This window comes from Myotis daubentonii, chromosome 15, assembly GCF_963259705.1.
Source record: "Myotis daubentonii chromosome 15, mMyoDau2.1, whole genome shotgun sequence".
Taxonomy (NCBI): Eukaryota; Metazoa; Chordata; class Mammalia; order Chiroptera; family Vespertilionidae; genus Myotis; species Myotis daubentonii.
Window position 1 is genome coordinate 41126182 of NC_081854.1, and position 7041 is coordinate 41133222.

The window sequence follows — 7041 nt, forward strand, 5'->3', positions numbered from 1 at the left end:
TTGACTGGAATCGAACCTGGGACCCTTCAGTCTGCAGGCTGATGCTCTTTCCACTGAGCCAAACCAGCTAGGGCCAACTCTTTAAATGTACAGTATATTATTGTTGACTATACATACAATGTTGTACAGCAGATTTCAAGAGCTTATTCATTGTGCTTGGCTTTATGCCCATTGATTAGTAACTTCCTGTTTTCTCCCCATTCCACTTTTCTTCCTGGCAACGCCCATTCCACTTTTTAAAAAATATATATATTTTTATTGATTTTAGAGAGGAAGGGAGAGGGATAGAGATAGAAACATCAATGATGAGAATCATTGATCGGCTGCCTCCCGCACACCCCCTACTGGGGATCGAGCCCACAACCCAGGTACGCGTCCTTGGCTGGAATCGAACCTGGGAGCCTACAGTCCTCAGGCCGGTGCTCTATCCACTGAGCCAAACTGGCTAGGGCACATTCCACTTTTTGATTCTATGAATTTGACTGTTCTAGATACCTTATATAAGTGGGTCATACAGTATTTTCTTGATTGGTTTATTTTATTTAGCATAATGTCCTCAAGTTTCATCCATGTTATTGCATATTGCAGAATTTCCTTCTTTTTAAAGGCTGAATAGTATTCCATTATATGTATAGGCCACACTTTCTTGATCATTTCATCTGCAATGGATGTTTAGATTGCTTTCACATCTTAGCTATCTTGAACAGCACTAAAGTGAAAATGGGATGCCGGGAGCCGGTCCATCCTTGCTGTTTCAAGGGACCTGGCATATATGGCATACTGTTCTTTTTTTTTTATTATTTTTTTATTTTTTAATCTTTATTGTTCAGATTATTACATTTGTTCCTCTTTTTCCCCCCCCATAACTCCCCTCCTCTCAGTTCCCGCCCCACCCTCCGCCCTCACTCCCCACCCACTGTCCTCATCCATAGGTGCACGATTTTTGTCCAGTCTCTTCCCGAATCTACCACACCCCTTTCCCCCTCAAGAATAGTCAGTCCATTCCCTTTCTATGTTCCTGATTCTATTATAATCACCAGTTCATTCTGTTCATCAGATTATTTATTCACTTGATTCTTAGATTCACTTTTTGATAGATGCATATTTGTTGTTCATAATTTGTATCTTTACCTTTTTCTTCCTCTTCCTCTTCTTAAAGGATACCTTTCAGCATTTCATATAATCCGGGTTTGGTGGTGATGAACTCCTTTAGCTTTTCCTTATCTGTGAAGCTCTTTATCTGACCTTCTATTCTGAATGATAGCTTTGCTGGATAAAGTAATCGTGGTTGTAGGTTCTTGGTATTCATCACTTTGAATATTTCTTGCCATTCCCTTCTGGCCTGCAAAGTTTCTGTTGAGAAATCAGCTGACAGTCGTATGGGTATTCCCTTGTAGGTAGCTGGGTTTCTTTCTCTTGCTGCTTTTAAGATTTTCTCTTTGTCTTTTGCTCTTGGCATTTTAATTATGATGTGTCTTGGTGTGGTCCTCTTTGGATTCCTTTTGTTTGGGGTTCTCCGCGCTTCTTGGACCTGTAAGTCCATTTCTTTCACCAGGTGGGGGAAGTTTTCTGTCATTATTTCTTCAAATAGGTTTTTAATATCTTGGTCTCTCTCATCTTCTGGCACCCCTATAATTCTGATGTTGGTACGCTTGAAGCTGTCCCAGAGGCTCCTTACACTATCCTCGCATTTTTGGATTCTTTTTTCATTTTGCTTTTCCCATTGGGTGTTTTTTGCTTCCTCGCATTTCAAATCATTGACTTGATTCTTGGGCTCCTCTGGTCTGCTGTCGGGAGTCTGTATAATATTCGTTATTTCAGTTCGTGTATGCTTAATTTCTAGTTGGTTCCCCAATATAACATCGAGGGTCTCATTAGATTTCTTGAGGATCTCACAACATTTATCGGCGGTCTCACCAGTCTTTTCGAGGGCCTTACTAAGTTTATCGGCAGCTTCTAGACAGTTCTTAAGAGACCTTAAAAGTGTGGTTCTGAACTCAATATCCTCCATTGACAGTTTTGTCCTGTTTCTTTGTCTCCGCATTTTTTATGCTTTCTTGGTACACCCTCTAGTGGTCTTTGTGTGCAGTCTTGTTGCCTTTAAGCCTTGATTGATGTCGGCAATACCGGGGGTGAGTTGACCCCCAGGCTAACTGGCTATGAGAGTCCGCTGGGTCTGCAGTGGGAGGGCTTCTGTGCTGGATCTCTAAGGCGGTGCTAATCTAGCCTTTGCCTGAGGCTATCCGGCAAATGGTTCTGCGCAGGGCTTGGGCGGGGCGGGTCCCAGGGGATCTACAGGGCGGGCCGGAGCGAGCAGTTATGGCTGCTCTCAGTTCCTTCCCCAGGGGCTCTGCCTCTCAGAGTCCCAGCAATGGCTGCAAACCTCGGAGAGAAAGCTGCCTTCAAGTTCCGACCGAAGCCAGACAGTCCCGCTTCTCCCGTTTGAGTCTTGCTCCCCAGAGACTCGCCCGGATCTGGAGCTCAGAGTCTGAAACTCCCTCCCAATTGAAAACAACAACCGCGCCCTCTGCCACCAGCCCGCTCCGCGCGCGCACTCCGCACCTGAGTATTTCACTTCAGCACTGCGCCTCCTCTGAGTCTGGGTATGATATTCTCTTTCCTCCTAGTTGTAGAATTTCCACTCAGCCAGCCTTCCTGTGGTTTTGGATGATGTCCGTTCTGTCCTTTAGTTATATCTCTGAAGTGGTTGTTCGAGGCAGCGATCTCCTACGTTAACCTACGCCGCCATCTTGGTTTCTCTGATGGCATACTGTTCTTAATATGTTTGCTCACCTTCTTGGCACTATGTGTTTTAACCAAGGTCACCTCTCTGAGAAAGGTTGTTTCCCCAGGTAGGGATTTTCCCCTGAAGTTAGGGAGGGAATAAAACCCCTTAACTAAGTGCCAGGCGGGTAATTAATCACTTTAACTACGAACAATCATGCTTAAGCTACATAATCTTTACTCCCTGGAATGGAGATAAACACCCTAACCTTTGGAATAGAGATTGATAAGATTGGAATCAACTGGTATAAATACAGATGTAACAAGACAACAGGAGACAGAACCTAGACACAGAACCTACACAGAACCTAGAGACAGAACCTAGCGAGAGAACATGGCAAAAGATCCTGGACAGAAACTGGCCACAGAACCTAGAGACAGAAGAACTTCGCTGGAGAGAACATGGCAAAAGATCCTGGACAGAAACTGGCCACAGAACCTAGAGACAGAACCTAGCGAGAGAACATGGCAAAAGATCCTGGACAGAACCTGGCTACAGAACTTGGTTGGAGAACCTAGACAGAACCTGGCTGGAGAACCTAGCGAGAGAACATGGCTACAGAACCTGGCTGGAGATCCTAGACAGAACTTGGCTGGAGAACTGGCTACAGAACCTGGCTGGAGACCCTGACAAGAGAACCCGGCTATGATGATCACCTGAACGCTGCCTCTGTGTCATTCCTTCTTTGCCGACTCCGTCCACACCTTTGGAGACCCCTGGACCTGCTGGGGTTGGACCCCAGCAATGGGAGTGCTAGCTCTTTGAGATCCTAATTTCAATTATTTTGGATAAATACCCAATAGAACTACTACATTATAATGTAGTTCTACATTTAATTTTTCAGAGAAACCTCTATACTGTTTTCTACAGTGACTGCACCATTTTGCATTTCCACCAATAGGGTTCAAGGGTTCCAATTTCTACACATCTTCACTAATACTTGCTGTCTTTTGGTTTTGTGGTATGTGGGGTTTTTATAACTGCCATCCTGACAGGTGTGAGATGATATTTCATATACCTGTTGGTCACTTGTATGTCTCCTTGGAAAAGGTGTTTATTCAAGTTCTTTATTAAAAAATATATTTTATTGATTTTTTTACAGAGAGGAAGGGAGAGGGATAGAGAGTTAGAAACACTGATGAGAGAGAAACATCAATCAGCTGCCTCTTGCACACCCCTTACTGGGGATGTGCCCGCAACCAAGGTACATGCCCTTGACCAGAATCGAACCTGGGACCCTTCAGTCTGCAGACCAACGCTCTATCCACTGAGCCAAACTGGTTAGGGCTATTCAAGTTCTTAACCCATTTTTAAAAAATCTGGTTATTAGCTCTATCTGGTTTGGTTCAGTGGTTAGAATGTCAGCCCTCAGACTAAAGGGTCGTGGGTTCAATTCTGGTCAAGGGCACGTACCTCGGTTGCAGGCTCCAGGCCGGCCCCCAGTTGGGGCACTTGCAGGAGGCAACCAGTCGATGTGTCTCTCTTATGTCGATGTTTCTCTCCCCCAGCCACCTTTCACTCTCACTAAAAAAATAAATGGGAAAAATACCCACAAGTGAGGATTATTTTTAAAAATATGGTTATTAGGTTTTTGGTGTGTGTGTGTGTGTGTGTGTGTGTGTGTGTTTTACTGTTGAGTTGTAGGAGCTTCTTATATATTTTGGGGATTAACCCTTAATCAGATATGTAGTTTGAAAATATTTTCTTCCATTTCATAGGTTACCTTTTCACTCTATTGATTGTTTCTTTCGCTGTGCCAAAGCTTTTTAGTTTGATATAATCCTACTTGTTTGTTTTTGTTAACTGCGCTCTTGGCGCCATATTCATGAGGTCATGGTCCAGACCAGTGTCCCAAAGCTTCAAAAGTCTTATAGTTTCAGGTCTCTTGTTTAAGTCTTTAATCCATTTTTAGTTGATTTTATATATATATATATATATATATATATATATATATATATATATATATATATTATTGATTTCAGAGAGGAAAGGAGATGGAGAGAGAGATAGAAACTCAATGATGAGAGAGAATCATTGACTGGTTGCCTCTTGCACATCCCACACTGGGGATCGAGCCCACAACCTGGGAATGTGGCCTGACCAGGAATTGAACTGTGACCTCCTGGTTCATAGGTCGATGCTCAACCACTGAGCCATGCTGACCAGGCCAACTTAAATTTCTTTTTCTATGTGGATATCCAGTTTACCCAACACAATTTGTTGAAGAGACTATCCTTGCCCCAGTGTGTATTCTTGGCACCCTGGTTGAAGATCAGTTGATCATGCAAGTGCGGATTTCTTTGTGAGCTCTCTATTCCATTGGTCTATATGTGGGCCTTTATGGCCAGTGCCATAATGTTTTTATTACTATGGTTATCTATAATAATAAAAGCATAATATGCAAATCGACTGAATGCCCGAACAGCTGAACGACCATCCGGATGGCCATTCGGACGATCACACTATGACACCCACTGGTGCCAGGCCAGGCAAGGTGGGTGCAATGCGATTGGTCAGGGGCCCGGCCATCACCCAATGATTGCCCTGCAGATGGAGGCCCAGGCCACTGTCCGACGGGGTGATCAATCAGGGGGCTCCATGATCACCCCAAAGAGGGAGACCCAATGCTGTGGTGGGTGGGCGGAGCCTCCCTCTGCAGGGGCAATCCATCATGGAGCCCCAGCTGGGTGGGCGGGGCCTACCTCTTTGGGGCCATCGATCGAGGGGCTCCTGGACTGTGAGAGGGCACAGGCTGAGCTGAGGGACGCCTCCCCCCCCCCCCCCCCGCACCACCACTACCAGTGCACAAATTTCTTGCACCGGGCCTCTAGTGTAATATATTTTGAAATCAGAAAGTGTTATACCTCCAGTTTTGTTGTTCTTTTTCAAGAGTGGTTTGTCTATTCACACATGGTCTTTTGTGGTTCCATATTTAACTTCAGTATTGTTTTTCTATCTCTGTAAAAAATGACATTGGGATTTTGATAGGGATTGTATCGAATCTCTAGATTGCTTTTGGAAGTATGGACATTTTAACAATATTAAATCTTCTAATCCATGAACAAGGGGTGTCTTTCCATTTGTTTGTGTCTTGTTTAATTTTCTTCATTGATGGTTTGTAGTTTTCAGTGTTCAATTCTTTCACCACCTTAGTTAATTTATTCCTAAGTATTTTATTCTTTTTGGTGCTATTGTAAATTGAATTGTTTTTCTGATTTCCTTTTCAGATAGTTTGTTGTTAGTGAATAGAAACATACTGGTTCTTTGTATGTCAATTTTGTATACTGCAACTTCACTGAATTTGTTTATGAGCTTGTGTGTTTGTTGTTGTTGTTGTTTTTTAACGGAGTCTATATAGAAGATCTTGTCACCTATAACAGACACAACTTTACTCCTCCTTTTTCCACCTGGATATCTTGCCTAATTGCTCTGGCTAGGACCCCCATCACTATGTTGAACAGAAGTTGGGAGGGTGGGCACCTTGCCTTATTCTTGATCTTGGAGGAAGAGTTTTCAGTTTTACATCATTGAGTATAACGTTAGCTGTGGGCATGTCATATAGGTTCTTTATTATGTTTAGACAGTTTCCTCCTGCTCCTAGTTTGTTGAGAGTTTTGTCACAAAGGAGTGTTAAGTCTTGTGAAGTGCTCTTTCTGCATCCTGTGTCCTAGTTACAGTACCTCTCTGGGACGCTATATTCCTTCCTGAATCCCCAGCCCCAGGCAAGGGCCTGTCACCAGTGAGAACAGCAGACCCTCAAATAACATAGACTTGTTCGATGTGGTTTTGTTATAACATGGATGTGAAGAAAAGAAAAGAAAAAGATAACACTTTATAGCCAGGGCCACTGTCTGTGTGGAGTTTGCACGTCTCCCCATGTCTGCAGGGCTTTTCTCTGGGGCCTCCAGTTTCCTCCCACATTCCAAAGATGTGCCCGTGAGGTGAGTTGGTGAGTCTACGTTGTCCCTGTCTGAGGTCTGAGTGAGTGTGGTGTGTGTGTGTGTGTGTGTGTGTGTGTGTGTGTGATGAAAGCACTTCCTGGCATCCTGTCCAGGTGGGTCCTACCTTGCGCCCTGAGCTGCGGGGAGAGGCTTCAGCCACCCAGCCCTGAACTGGGATGAGCAGGTTGGAAAATACAATCCTATCTGGTTTTTTTAGTCTTTCTTACACGTACATGTTCACATTTTTTCCAATGTTTACTGTAAGTGTTTGGGGTGTTTATTAGAAGTTTGGTGATGTTTTTGTGACCAGAAATA